At 41.9% G+C, this 16,831-nt stretch overlaps 1 protein-coding gene across 2 annotated transcripts in view; it reads left to right on the forward strand.

Annotated features, from left to right (window-relative positions):
- The window catches only part of LOC113636578 (astrotactin-2-like), a 369,910-nt gene that overhangs the window by 122,536 nt on the left and 230,543 nt on the right, over window positions 1-16,831 (forward strand). The gene's annotated exons all lie outside the window — the stretch shown is intronic.

Raw genomic sequence — 16,831 nt, forward strand, 5'->3', positions numbered from 1 at the left:
GGAAGCTGGATGTGAAGTCACCTGCCAAGCGGAGGCTAATTATAGCTGTTGACCCGAATCTGAAGTGAGATGCAGACAGAGTGGATAGCAAGCGAGAGCGGCCCATCGACATGCAGCTGATGATCTGGTTTTGATGGTTCCCAGTGGAGGACTTTGAAGGCCAGAGAGTTGATTGTAAGGACTTTGGGATAACAGCTCAATATTGATAGAGGAGATTTGTTTTCTAACTGCTGCAGCTTCAGATTTACATTAATTAAGCTTATTCTAACCTACTGTGGCTTTTACTGGTTTACTTGCCATTTTACGTACTAGTTCTTTTATTCTCCTGAACATATTTAACGCCCTTTGACATATCATTTCGTTCTGTATACCGTCCTGCCTCCTTTGGCAATGGTTACACAACTGATTTACACAACAGCTAATATACTGTATATAACACAACCCCTTCAAATCTTAACAAACCTCGACAGTAGCTTAGCAAATTAGTTAAATGCAGCGTCTTCTCACCTCTACCTTCACCTGCACCCGTACAAGACAAGATAATTTGTGTTTTTGGAGAGAAGCCGTACATTTTCAAGCCGAGGTCAAGTGCCAGAGGTGCTCCTGGTGGCGTAGAGCCTCAAAACTGTCACCAAGGGGCTTTTGTCAAGTAAACAGCTGCTTTAATCTTCTCAACGTCATGTGTTGTGACTCCATTCTTATTATTAGGCTACACGCTAAATCCCACCAGGTCCCGCGGATCTCCCGCTAAATTTTATGACCGCCCACTCCCGCCCGGGGCAAAGGTGAAACCGCCCGCTCCCTCAAGATTTGCGTCGGGTCCCTCGGGTCCCACGGGAGCCGCATTCTTATTGGAGACCTCTACTGTAGATGAAGCTTGATTACTGCTAACGAGCTGTAATCGTAGAACAGAACACATCTTCTATAACGTACATAACGTCGGCCGGACGGGGCTAAATGAGCAGGATTGGAAATCACCGGTTTAGTGCAGATCTAATCTTCCCTCAACTGTAGTTTATATCTGAACTTTGCTAACGAACGGGTTTATGAGCCGGCGGTGAAAAAGTACGTAGATGGAAACCACCAGACGAAGCATTCACACACAGTACGGCACAGTAGCAGCGATGATGCCGGATTTTAAGGTAAAGAGAGATCGAAGCTCCTGAAGTCCAACAACAAACTGAGACCATGGAAGCAATTTCAATTCCAGAGATCAGAAGCCCTGGGTCATATTAAGGGTCGATGTTCAAACTGTCGAATAACCTTACCGACACGTCTGGTGAGGTTTAGCTTTACTAATCGAATGAAGATACGTCTTTTTTTATTTTTTTTATTTGTGTAAACCCTTGATCTTGAAATATGCCTGAGCAGAAGCTAAAGACTCCACTCTCTCACGGCTGCACCGGCTGACCCTGGCATTTATAATTCTGCAAAAGCAATTTGGCCATCACATGCTAGCTGGCCTCGTGTGACACCTTGGGTAGAAAAGAAAGAGAGATGGAAAGTAAATCCTGCAGGTTTTTAATTGGTTTGTGTTTGCTTTGGTCAGGAATGACCCTGTTTGAAGCTCTTTTTCAATTATTGAATACATAAATGTCCTTGGTGAGTTTCAACTCTTTCAGATATTCATTAAGGCTTAAAAATGTGCGTTGAAATTGTAGACAGTTTACGTTATCGTGACACCGACTGGCCAGGATGAAAAGATTCTACAGCAAATGTCGGTTATTACTTTATATACCGGCCGAAAGGACGGCAGAATGTGATTGGTGTGTGTGTGTGTGTGTGTGTGTGTGTGTGTGTGTGTGTGTGTGTGTGTGTGTGTGTGTGCGTGTGTGTGTGTGTGTATAAAATAAATATCTTTTTCTGCCTAAATTTGATGAATCAGTTTGGAAGACATACTTTGGAGAGTTTGCTAATTTTTAGGTATTCATAAAAATAAATAAATAAATAAATAAATAAATAAATAAATAAATAAATCAAATAAATCAAATAAATCAAATAAATAAATAAATAAATAAATAAATAAAACTAGTGAATTAGCAAAGATTCAAAGGAATTTTTTACATGTTTTGATCCTGCTAGAGTTGCCATGCAGATCTGATAGGAGTTAATGTAGATGTCAGTAGGTTTTATTAATACAAGTTCGAATCACACCTTCAGGGTTGGGGTTTGATTCCCGCCTCTGCCTTGTGTGTGTGGAGTTTGCATGTTCTCCCCGTGCCTCGGGGGTTTCCTCCGGGTACTCCGGTTTCCTCCCCCGGTCCAAAGACATGCATGGTAGGTTGATTGGCATCTCTGGAAAATTGTCTGTAGTGTGTGAGTGTGTGAGTGAATGAGAGAGTGTGTGTGCCCTGTGATGGGTTGGCACTCCGTCCAGGGTGTATCCTGCCTCGATGCCCGATGACGCCTGAGATGAGGTAGAAAATGAATGAATGAATGAATGTTGGGCCACCACGAGGGCCGAGATAGTTTCGTGTCATTTGAGGTTTCTGGAACCGTTCTCCCAAAAGACATTTCCTCAGTTAGTGTTTTGAGGTTTGTAACCAATTGGGTTAAGATCTGGTGACAGTGATGGCCATAGTATGGTCAATGATTTACATCATTTCAGGTGGAGTGTTGAGTTTGAATTAGGAGGTATTATCTCAAACACAGACTTGTATGAGAGCTTTAAGGTCTTGAATTTGATATGGATGACTACAGTAAGCATGTAGAAGAAGATGAAGAGGGGTGTGACAGGGGTCTATCGAGCTGGTTCAAAACGAGGCATGGTGATGCATACTGAATCATCTCAATGTTCAAGGTTTAATGGAGCTGATTTAGAGGCCTAGGATTAGTGGGTTCCAGTAGACCGGACAAGTCATCGTTAGAAAGGGTTATAAAAGAACCTACAGGAACATGCAGGAACTCACCCCAAAAATTCCTGCTGTCCTGGTTGTCTTGAATGGTCCTGAGACTAGCTGGTAGGTTTTTTTGAGGCATGAAGTTTCACGATAGGATTAAGATCATCAGTTAGAAGTTCTTTGGATTGTTTTGCTGTGACAAACCCGTCTACATCGACAAGTGCCAAAGCCATTAGAGCGTTAACAGCACGTCGGATCCACTCTCTTTTATCTTTATTGTGTCAGATAAATACACCTACATTCTTTTTCCAAACAAAACAGTAACGGTTATAATTTTCTACCGCTTATTCTCCGTAAAGTGTCCGACTACTGTAGAATACATATTTAAACCCACCATGAATCCTTTCAAGCCTCAACATGCTTATGTTGCTTAAGAAGAGCAGTTGTTTGCTCTCATTATAGCAGTCATAGAAGTCTGGAGACTGCAGCGATAACATCTGCCTTTATCTCAGGGATGAAGGATGAAGATCCCTTTAAGTGATGTGGACAAACAGCCAGGCTATGGCCTTGAATAAATCATTAAGTGGATCCTCTCGGCATTGCGCCCGCTCTTCGGCACACTCCGAGCCGGGCCGCTGTGCATTCATTATCGCTTCGATTAATTCACATCACAGAATATTTGGATCGTGACCTTGTCCGTGTCTTATCTTTTAAACCGGGGAAGTAACCGGATCACAGATTCATGAAAGATTTCAGATAATGATTTTTTTATTATTATTTTTTTTTTATAATCGTTTGCTTCGCTTGTCTATTTTACATTGAATACTAAAGGAAATAAATAAATAAATGAATGAATGAATAAGCAAGCAATACGGCAACGAGATTAGACAACGTTTCTTGCAGACCTTATTAAGTCCTTGGTTTTTGGTTATGAATGGTTAAATATTCATCGGGTGGCTAAACGAAAGGAAGGAGGTTGATGTAGATCGCCAAGCGCGAACAAAACCTTTTGCTAATTGCCGCTTTCGGATAAATAACAAGCGAACTGGCTAGAAAAAGATGTCCTCTGTAAAAGGAGCCACTTTACCTCGTTTGATCTCAGAGCTTGGTCTTATGTCGATTTATTTATTTATTTATTTATTTATTTATTTATTTATTTATTTACTTATCTGTTTTTAAAGTCTGTATGATAAAAGATCAGAGTTCCAATAGAAGTTGTTATCTTCTTGAAAGGAAAGTGTGATGAAAAATCGAGCCACACTTCAGGTTTTATTTTTCCCAGTAAAAGTTTGTGAAGAAATTTCACGCAAGATTTATGCAAAATTGTTGGTGTTGTTGTTTGAACCATATCGAATTACCCAAAAAAATAAATAAAAAGTAGGGAGGGGGGGCACAGTGGCTTAGTGGTTAGCACGTTCTCCTCACACCTCCAGGGTCGGGGGTTCGATTCCCGCCTTGTGTGTGTGGAGTTTGCATGTTCTCCCCGTGCCTCGGGGGTTTCCTCCGGGTACTCCGGTTTCCTCCCCCGGTCCAAAGACATGCATGGTAGGTTGATTGGCATCTCTGGAAAATTGTCCGGAGTGTGTGAGTGTGTGAGTGAATGAGAGTGTGTGTGTGTGTCCTGTGTTGGGTTGGCACTCCGTTCAGGGAGTATCCTGCCTCGATGCCCGATGACGCCCGAGATAGGCACAGGCTCCCCATGACCCGAGAAGTTCGGATAAAACGGTAGAAAATGAATGAATTAATGAATAAAATAGGTAACAGGAAGTTATGGGAATTTGACCTATTCACACAACAACCAATAGCGTTTGAGTTGGACAGTAACAGCCTAACAGTAGCTTAGCATGCTAGCTAAATATGGAGAAGAGATTAACAAGAAATGTTTTCTTATGCTGACCGTGTATAAAGATGATGTCATGTTCTCTCTCGGTCAGACAAAGGAACATTTTCCAGCCCTAAAGTGCTCGAAGTTTGTAAAAGCCTCTGGTTCTATTCAAATTTATTTGCATAGTGCTTTTAACGATGAGTAGGATAAACAATTGTAGTATCATCGTAGTTAACATAAATCGACTGGTAGAAAACGCTCAAACAACAGCAATGTCGATGTCACCTTTAACGTTACAGAATTCCATCTAGCCCATGATAATCGGAAGTTAAATGAGTGTCATGGATGTTTTATTCTTCTCATTGACTTGTGTGAACAGAATCTGACACTTTTCAGCGCTGGGAAACTACACCAGGTTACGTATGTAACCCGGTTCCCTGAGAAGGGAATGCTGACGCTTTGAGAGCGTTCCCATAGCGTCAGCACTGACGCAGCGTCGAGTTCCCTCGAAAGGGAACTCGTTTTCTTTTCTGAAGCTATTACCTTCCACTTTAATGACGTCACTGGATTTCTCACTGGTTAGGATTCTTCAGCACGCTCCAGCTGTCAGCTAGACTGTGTCGGCTGTGATATCATCGGTGAGAATGAGTTTGAACCAGATCCGCTGGCAGCTACACATGACACTATCACCACCATGTTTCAGAGATAAGGTGTGTGTTGTAAATCTTTCTAATAATGTCCAAGTCTGCTTCTCATCTCATCTCCACAATACTTCATCCCAGACCCTTTATATGCAGTATCTGAATATCCTGACCTGTAGTGGTCTAGTCCCCCAGATCTGAGATGTTCCTGGTTTATTCTTTATCAGAGGTTACTGATGAGAGAGACTGGATGAAGCATTCATTCATCTTCTACCGCTTATCCGAACTTCTCGGGTCACGGGGAGCCTGTGCCTATCTCAGGCGTCATCGAGCATCGAGGCAGGATACACCCTGGACGGAGTGCCAACCCATCACAGGGCACACACACTCTCATTCACTCACACACTCACACACTACTTTCCAGAGATGCCAATCAACCTACCCGGAGGAAACCCCTGAGGCACGGGGAAAACATGCAAACTCCACACACACAAGGCGGAGGTGGGAATCGAACCCCCGACCCTGGAGGTGTGAGGCGAACGTGCTAACCATAAGCCACCGTGCCCCACTGGATGAAGCAAAATTGGAAAAACATACATGAATATCTCGCTCGTGGATCTGTGAAGGTTAATAAACGAGGAGAAGAGACGTGTAGCTTTAGATGTAACCTGATGTCCAGATAATGTCTCCTGTCTGATGGGAAATGACGAGCTGTTACAGAATTCACCACTTTTCATTTTTACTGTGATCTTATTTCTATGGGATCAAATCCCATCGACCTTCCTTTGTCTGAGACATCTAGCCTGCTAACCTAGATAGATAGATAGATAGATAGATAGATAGATAGATAGATAGATAGATAGATAGATAGATAGATAGATAGATAGATGGATAGTTGGATGGATGGATGGATGGATGGATAGATAGATAGATAGATAGATAGATAGATAGATAGATAGATGGATGGATGGATGGATAGTTGGATGGATGGATAGATGGATAGATAGATAGATAGATAGATGGATGGATAGTTGGATGGATGGATAGATGGATAGATAGATAGATAGATAGATGGATGGATGGACGGACAGACAGACAGACAGACAGATAGACAAATAGATAGATAGATAGATAGATAGATAGATAGATAGATAGATAGATAGATAGATAGATAGATAGATAGATAGATAGATAGATAGATGGATGGATGGATGGATAGTTGGATGGATGGATCGATGGATAGATAGATAGATGGATGGATGGACGGACAGACAGACAGACAGACAGACAGATAGACAAATAGATAGATAGATAGATAGATAGATAGATAGATAGATAGATAGATAGATAGATAGATAGATAGATAGATAGATAGATAGATAGATAGATAGATAGATAGATAGATAGATAAGGAAATTAAAGGAGTTAAATCAGGACATTTCACCTCACGCACATTATGCTAATCTTTTGAGTTTAGCATTTATATGTTAGTTTGTTTTTGCTCACTAAGAAGATCTAACCCATGTGTTAAGCTCGTAGATGATCACTAGTTCTTTATATCTTGCGTATGTTCTGGCCCACGAGATTGACATAAACCTAATTAGAAAGTAATCATGGATTTATTTCCAGGGAGCTTTAACAGATCGTCGAGCGCTATCACTCATAAAGGCTAGTCTGAGGCCGGATAATTGTATCGATAGCTCAGAGAGACAATCACCCACAATAACAAGCTGAACCGTATTGAACTCTAACCTGACTGGCCACCAGTTTTTACAGCAATGAAACAGAAAAGAACAAAAATATATCAAACTTTCAGATTATTTCTTCTCCGTCGTAATCAGGCGCGTAGCAAACCTGCAGCGAGCGGACGCTCAGTGGAGGAAAGTCTTTTAAAACAGACAATAAACCACGTCTGGGTCTTCGGCTGAGGGGCGGAGATGAATTAAGTGTCAAGGAATGAGGGGGTAGGTTGCCAATTACTCTGAACGTGAGGAGGGAAAGACCACAATTAGCTCTCAATCATGTTCGTTATTGATGAGGAGAAAGAAGAAGGACGTGTTTGTGTCCTTTACCCGGCGAGTGGGATCGTTCATTCCTTTTATTCATTTTTACAGTATGTATGATAACGAGTTTGATAAGGATTGCTTTTCTCTGCGTGTGTGTGTGTGTGTGTGTGTGTGTGTGTGTGTGTGTGTGTGTGTGTGTGTGTGTGTTATGCCGCTGTATGAGCTGTGAATGCTGTCTGATCGTTTGGCTGATTAGAAGCTTTCAGCTGCAGAAATGCACGTGGTTGGAGAAATCGCAACAGATGAGCTCAAAAAAAGAACAAAAAAACGGAATTCTAATAATTGTAAATAATTGTAATTGTGTATATGGAGTGTGTGTATTTAATTATTTATTTTAAAATATTCATTCATTCATCTTCTACCGCTTATCCGAATTTCTCGGGTCACGGGGAGCCTGTGCCTATCTCAGGCGTCATCGGGCATCGAGTCAGGATACACCCTGGACGGAGTGCCAACCCATCACAGGGCACACACACACTCTCACTCACTCACACACACACACACACACACACACACACACACACACACACACACACACACACACACACACACACTACGGACAATTTTCCAGAGATGCCAATCAACCTACCATGCATGTCTTTGGACCGGGGGAGGAAACCGGAGTACCCGGAGGAAACCCCCGAGGCACGGGGAGAACATGCAAACTATCTATCTATCTATCTATCTATCTATCTATCTATCTATCTATCTATCTATCTATCTATCTATCTATCTATCTATCTATCTATCTATCTATCTATTTTAACCATGTTTGTTTCGGTGTTTATTGGTTCTACGTTTGGACCACAGTCCCCATTTAAAGTCTAACTTTATTAATTATATAAATACCATGTTATTAGCTGTGTGTTAGCGCTCAGATGTATTTTAGTAATTAGCGTTTAATGATACCAGTGCTACAATATCAGGTCCATGTAATTATTCTGTCTCTGTGAGAATTCAGTATCATCCGTTTCCGACATCGCAGTTCCGACATTCCGTTCACCACTTCCTGTCTCGCAGTGCAGAATTTCCGTCGCTCGCTTCGATACGTACCGTAACTCAGCCAGGGTTCTGAAACCGGATCCGTCCTGAACGCGACCAGGCGTTGTGTTAAATCCTGCAAACAGAGCTTATTGGTCAGAAAGGGTCTGATGGGAGATATCAGGTTTCATGGGTGGAAGCGCTGACCTTTTCTCTAGCATCAGCGTAGGGGGCGTTAGATGTTGTCTAAAAATCCGCAGGGGGTGAAATGAGCTTTCGTTCAGAGGGGAGCAGTAATGGCTTTTTCGTGAACGGTAACGTCGATGCTGTTCTTGTTTGCACGTGTGTGTGTGTGTGTGTGTGTGTGTGTGTGTGTGTGTGTGTGTGTGTGTGTGTGTGTGTGTGTGTGTGCAGCTTATACCTGATGTCTCGGGCTTAGAAATAAACAACACACCTTTTCCTCACTGAATATTTACACCACACAAGATGTGAGAGTTTCCTAATTAGCGGTGTCGATGTGATTATTTGTCTCAGCGTCTCTACACAGGTGTATTTTTATTGCTTTTGGCCATTTATTCTTTTTCACTAATGAAGCTTTCATTAAGTTTAGTTTGAGTAAAATGGTTCTTCCTCAGTGAATCGTTGCTTCATTAGTGAAATTGTAAATGATATAATGCGTTTTTTTTTCCTCTTCTACTTTGGACACCTTATTTTATAACTCTGGTATGTAGACGACTTAATTAGCAATTTAAAAAAAAAAGGGTACTGTTTGGGATTAGCGTTACGCACGAAGGAGGAAGGAATAAAGCGCGTATGATGGCGGCTTGAAGCCGCGTTAGCGTCACCTGTAATAAACTCCTCTGTACTCGCTTTAACTCTTACGGCGCTGATTTTACGGACTGAGCTGTTACTATGGAGACGATAACCGGACTCTCTGTACGGTTCTTCAATTTGGCATTTTGACTCGTCAGTAGGGGCGCACGGTGGCTTAGTGGTTAACACGTTTGTCTCACACCTCCAGGGTTGGATTTCCACCTCCGCCTTGTGTGTGTGGAGTTTGCATGTTCTCCCCGTGCCTCGGGGGTTTCCTCCGGGTACTCCGGTTTCCTCCCCCGGTCCAAAGACATACATGGTAGGTTGATTGGCATCTCTGGAAAATTGTCCGTAGTGTGTGAGTGTGTGAGTGAATGAGAGTGTGTGCGTGCCCTGTGATGGGTTGGCACTCCGTCCAGGGTGTATCCTGCCTCGATGCCCGATGACGCCTGAGATAGGCACAGGCTCCCCGTGACCCGAGACATTCGGATAGGCGGTAGAAGATGAATGAATGAATGAATGAATGAATGAATGACTCGTCAGTAGGGGAAAACGCAGAGACTCACCTTGTGACCAATCGGAATCCAGGATTCAGCAGCGCCGTGGTGTAGAGAAATAAAATGTATTTCGTATTGTAGATGATGTATTTCTACCAGCTGCACTGCAGGAGACGCAGCAAATCAAATGGACGGCGCTGGATTAGAGCGAGACTCAAAAGGAAGCATATGGCAGGCTGAGGCTCGTTCACTCAGCGGAAAGAAGGGTGTGAAAATTACAAACCAGCGCTCGGGCGTCTGCGCCGTACGGGTCACTTTATCCTGACCTTTCCTTGGCTTTCTTTGGGGAAAGTGTGTTTGATGTGCGCCTGAGCATGAAATAATGTACACAGTTCTCAGGACTGCATTCGTTTGTGCACATTCAGTTCATCCGATAAAGAGAGAGAGAGAGAGAGAGAGAGAGAGAGAGAGAGAGAGAGAGAGAGAGAAAGTTATAGAGTGACGGAATGAAAGATTTGTTGATTAATGGTGAGTGCTGCATCAGCACCGATGTGTGAGCAACGCAGTGATTGACAGAAGAATATGCGATGGAGGGAATGACAGAATGAAAGAAGCGACAGAGTGAGGGAGCGACGCGAGTGAAGCGAGAGCAACGGATGTTATAGCGCATTGTAGTGAAAGACAAGAAGTGATGGAGCGAGTGAAAGAATGAACGAGTGAACGACTGAGTGTGTGATGGCGTGAGTGACGGAATAAGTGATGGATTATTAAATGGATCATTAATTGATGGAAGGACAGATAGGATGAGTGCAGGAATAAATGAAGGAATAACAAAGGAATTAATGGAGAAAATGAAAGAATGAACGAAAGAAGTGATGGCCCGACTGGTGGAGTGGATGAAGGAATGAATGACCAAATAATTGATGGTGAAAGAAGTGAAAGAATAAATGACAAAATGATTTATAGAGTGAGGGATGAGAGAGTGACAGAATGATGGATGTTGGAATGAATGAATGAATTAACGACGATGTGGAATGATGGGTAGTTAAGACAGGATTGATGGATTGAGTGACGGATAGAGTTAATGAGTAAATGACTGAATGACAGAAAAAGGGATGGCATGAGAGATGGATTTAGTGAAGGAATAATTGACAATAAATTATGTAGGGAAAGATGGAATAACAGAGTAAGTGACAGAATGACAATAAATGACAAAATGAATAGCAGAATGACATGATGGTGTCAATGACAGAATAAATGGTAAAATGGATGACAGGATGAGTGACAATGAATAATAGAATGGATAAATGACAGAATGAATGATAGAATAGATGACAGGGTGAGTGACAAAACGACTGAATACGTGATAGAATAAATGAGAGGGTGAGTGACATAATGACATAATAAGTGATAGAATATATGACAGGATGAGTGACGAATGACATAATAATTGATAGAACAGATGACAGGATAAGTGACAGAATGACAGAACAAGTGATAGAATGAATGAGAGGATGAGTGACACTATGACAGGATGGGTGACAGAATGACAGAATAAGTGATAGAATAAATGAGAGGGTGAGTGACATAATGACAGGATGAGTGACATAATGACCTAATAAGTGATAGAATAGATGACAGGATGAGTGACGTAATGACAGAACAAGCGATGGAATGTATGAGAGGATGAGTGACATAATGACAGGATGAGTGACAGAATGACAGGATAAGTGACAGAATGGATGAGAGGATGCGTGACATTATGACAGGATGAGTGACAGAATGACAGAATAAGTGATAGAATAAATGAGAGGGTGAGTGACATAATGACAGGATGAGTGACATAATGACCTAATAAGTGATAGAATAGATGACAGGATGACTGATGTAATGACAGAACAAGTGATGGTATGTATGAGAGGATGAGTGACAGAATGACAGAATAAGTGATAGAATAAATGAGAGGATGAGTGACATAATGACAGGATGAGTGACAGAATGAACGGCAGATGAGAGACAGTGCAGGCTTTATAAGAGGACCATTAGCAGAGTGCTTCAGGATGTTTCATTATCTTCATGCTGTAACAAAGTTCTGCTTTTTAATTGAACCCGATGTTTCAGCGAGAACAGAGATGTGATTAATGTTTCCTCCAACACTGTCAGATGTTTATGAGAGAGAGAATCTGCAACACTCGTTTATTTGTACATGGAAGCGGTGATGTATCTCTCTTTACTGTAAACACACAAGATTCAGAAGATTCGCTTCCAGAAGATGACAGCAAGCTGATTGTCCTTCACAGATCTGCTCACTGGTGTAACAGCTGAACCTCCTGGTCGAACGACACTGTGCTTTATGTGCTTTATCTCTCTCTCTCTCTCTCTCTCTCTCTCTCTCTCTCTCTCTCTCTCTCTCTCTCTCTCTCTCACACACACACACACACACACACACACACACACAGTAATTGACGCTTTATGGACTAACCCCGCAGTGCTGATATCATCAGGATGTTCCTTGTGGACTGCGTGCTGTATAAAGCAAACTAAGACAAACAGAAGATTTAGGGAGGCAGTGAAGGTAGAAGTAAGGAATAAGCAACAAAACACACCGTGTCATGCTGTTATAGGAACATAATCAACCTTCTCGAATCTATTGTCTTCACCTAAACATTATTTATTAATTAATTGGCATTGTTTTCCTCAAACAGGATTTTTAAACGTTTCATTCTGTTTAAACACCAGTTATTTGTTCAGTAAGAGCTACTGAGCTGTTGACAATGAATCAATACTTTCTGTCCAATCAGAATCCAGTATTCAGTAAACAGTGCTGCAGTAGACGAGAGTACAGTTTCTTTTCCTTCTTTCTGTATTTCTCTGTGTGTTTGCTTGCTTTTGTCTAGGATTAGAGCCAATAATGTACTATAAAAGTGTGTGTGTGTGTGTGTGTGTGTGTGTGTGTGTGTGTGTGTGTGTTGTCAGTTCAGACAGATTAACCTCCCAGTGGCTTAAGTTTAGAAATAAATATTTTTATTTTCTGCTGCTGCGTCGCTCATTTTGCTAGCAGGCAGACGCCAATGACACTTAAATGAGTCAGATGAATGGAGGGATTTTACAGTGACACCCTTAAACACACACACACACACACACACACACACACACACACACACACACACACACACACACACACACACACACACACACACACACACACACATAAGCTCATCTCTAAATGTACTTATGTCGGTTTTTTAAAGCATCAGTCTACAATTCAAGAAAACGTCTTCACTATTCCACACGTTGCATTTTCAAACATTTCTGTTCTTCTCTACAGTCATCAGTGACATTAGATTGCAGGACATACTACAAGCTACATACATACTACAAGCTACATACATACTACAAGCTACATACATACTACAGGCTACATACATACTACAAGCTACATACATACTACAAGCTACATACATACTACAGGCTACATACATACTACAAGCTACATACGTACTACAAGCTACATACATACTACAAGCTACATACATACTACAAGCTACATACATACTACAAGCTACATACGTACTACAAGCTACATACGTACTACAAGCTACATACATACTACAAGCTACATACGTACTACAAGCTACATACGTACTACAAGCTACATACATACTACAAGCTACATACATACTACAAGCTACATACGTACTACAAGCTACATACATACTACAAGCTACATACATACTACAAGCTACATACATACTACAAGCTACATACGTACTACAAGCTACATACATACTACAAGCTGCATACATACTACAAGCTACATACATACTACAAGCTACAGTATAACAGACCACACCCACATTCTACAGTATAACACACCACATTTACATTCTACAGTATAACAGACCACACCCACATTCTACAGTATAACAAACCACACCCACATTCTACAGTATAACACACCACATTTACATTCTACAGTATAACAGACCACACCCACATTCTACAGTATAACAGACCACACCCACATTCTACAGTATAACAGACCACACCCACATTCTACAGTACAATAGACCACAACCACATTTTACAGTGTAACAAACAGACCACACCCACAAACTACAGTATAACAGACCACACCCACATTCTACAGTAGAACAGACCACAACCACATTTTACAGTGTAACAAACAGACCACACCCACATTCTACAGTATAACAGACGACTCCCACGAACTACAGTATGACAGACCACACCCACATTCTACAATATAACAGACGACTCCCACGAACTACAGTATGACAGACCACACTCACATTCTACAGTATAACAGACGACTCCCACGAACTACAGTATGACAGACCACACCCATATTCTACAGTATAACAGACCACACCCACATTCTACAGTAAAACAGACCACACCCACATTCTACAGTGTAACAGATGACACCCACAAACTACAGTATAACAGACATATCACACCTACAAACTACAGTATAACAGACAGACCACACCTACAAACTACAGTATAACAGACAGACCACACCCACAAACTACAATATAACAGAGAGACCACACCTACAAACTACAGTATAACAGAGAGACCACACCCACAATCTACAGCATAACAGACAGACCACACCCACAAACTACAGTAAAACTGACAGATCACACCCACAACTACAGCATAACCGACAGACCACACCCACATTCTACAGTATAACAGACAGACCACACCCACATTCTACAATATAACCGACAGGCCACACCCACAAACTACAGTATAACAGACAGACAACACCCACATTCTACAGTATAACAGACAGACCACACCTACAAACCACAGTATAACAGATAGACCACACCCACAAACTACAGTATAACAGACAGACCAGACCCACAAACTACAGTATAACAGACAGACCACACCCACAAACTACAGTATAACAGACAGACCACACCCACAAACTACAGTATAACAGACAGACCACACCTACAAACTACAGTATAACAGACAGGCCACACCCACAAACTACAGTATAACAGAAAGACCACACCCAGATTTTACAGTATAACAGACAGACCACACCTACAAACTACAGCATAACAGACAGACCACACCCACATTCTACAGTATAACCGACAGGCCACACCCACAAACTACAGTATAACAGACAGACCACACCCACATTCTACAGTATAACAGACAGACCACACCTACAAACCACAGTATAACAGATAGACCACACCCACAAACTACAGTATAACAGACAGACCAGACCCACAAACTACAGTATAACAGACAGACCACACCCACAAACTACAGTATAACAGACAGACCACACCCACAAACTACAGTATAACAGACAGACCACACCTACAAACTACAGTATAACAGACAGACCACACCCACAAACTACAGTATAACAGAAAGACCACACCCAGATTTTACAGTATAACAGACAGACCACACCTACAAACTACAGCATAACAGACAGACCACACCCACATTCTACAGTATAACTGACAGGCCACACCCACAAACTACAGTATAACAGACAGACCACACCCACAAACTACAGTATAACTGACAGACAACACCTACAAACCACAGTATAACAGACAGACCACACCCACATTCTACAGTATAACCGACAGGCCACACCCACAAACTACAGTATAACAGACATGCCACACCTACAAACTACAGTATAACAGACAGACCACACCTACAAACTACAGTATAACAGACAGACCACACCCACAAACTGCAGTATAACAGAAAGACCACACCCAGATTTTACAGTATAACAGACAGACCACACCTACAAACTACAGCATAACAGACAGACCACACCCACATTCTACAGTATAACCGACAGGCCACACCCACAAACTACAGTATAACAGACAGACCACACCCACATTCTACAGTATAACAGACAGACCACACCTACAAACCACAGTATAACAGATAGACCACACCCACAAACTACAGTATAACAGACAGACCAGACCCACAAACTACAGTATAACAGACAGACCACACCCACAAACTACAGTATAACAGACAGACCACACCCACAAACTACAGTATAACAGACAGACCACACCTACAAACTACAGTATAACAGACAGACCACACCCACAAACTACAGTATAACAGAAAGACCACACCCAGATTTTACAGTATAACAGACAGACCACACCTACAAACTACAGCATAACAGACAGACCACACCCACATTCTACAGTATAACTGACAGGCCACACCCACAAACTACAGTATAACAGACAGACCACACCCACAAACTACAGTATAACTGACAGACAACACCTACAAACCACAGTATAACAGACAGACCACACCCACATTCTACAGTATAACCGACAGGCCACACCCACAAACTACAGTATAACAGACATGCCACACCTACAAACTACAGTATAACAGACAGACCACACCTACAAACTACAGTATAACAGACAGACCACACCCACAAACTACAGTATAACAGAAAGACCACACCCAGATTTTACAGTATAACAGACAGACCACACCTACAAACTACAGCATAACAGGCAGACCACACCCACATTCTACAGTATAATTGACAGGCCACACCCACAAACTACAGTATAACAGACAGACCACACCCACAAACTACAGTATAACTGACAGACAACACCTACAAACCACAGTATAACAGACAGACCACACCCACATTCTACAGTATAACCGACAGGCCACACCCACAGTATAACTACAGTATAACAGACATGCCACACCTACAAACCACAGTATAACAGACAGGCCACACCCACAAACTATAGTATAACAGACAGACTTGCTGGACTTTGGGACAAACCTGGCACATCATCAGTAACAAATGTGTCTCTCAGCATGTGTCTCTCAGAGTGATTCGTCTCTCACTCCGTGTCCTCACTCAAGTCAATCAGACAACTGGACGTTAAGTTTTAGAATACAGTCTGCAATCAGCATTGATTTGTTTCTTAGCCACAGTCGATTCATTTGATTGCTACAGCAATTTGTTCATCAGCTCGTCCTAGCTGGTGACACGATTCTGAGACAAACTAGGAAAAAATAGATCTATATTATTATTGATGGATATTTGATCATTGTGATCTTTCACGAGTCAGAAGAGCTC

This window comes from Tachysurus fulvidraco, chromosome 26 (genome assembly GCF_022655615.1).
Source record: "Tachysurus fulvidraco isolate hzauxx_2018 chromosome 26, HZAU_PFXX_2.0, whole genome shotgun sequence".
NCBI lineage: Eukaryota > Metazoa > Chordata > Actinopteri > Siluriformes > Bagridae > Tachysurus > Tachysurus fulvidraco.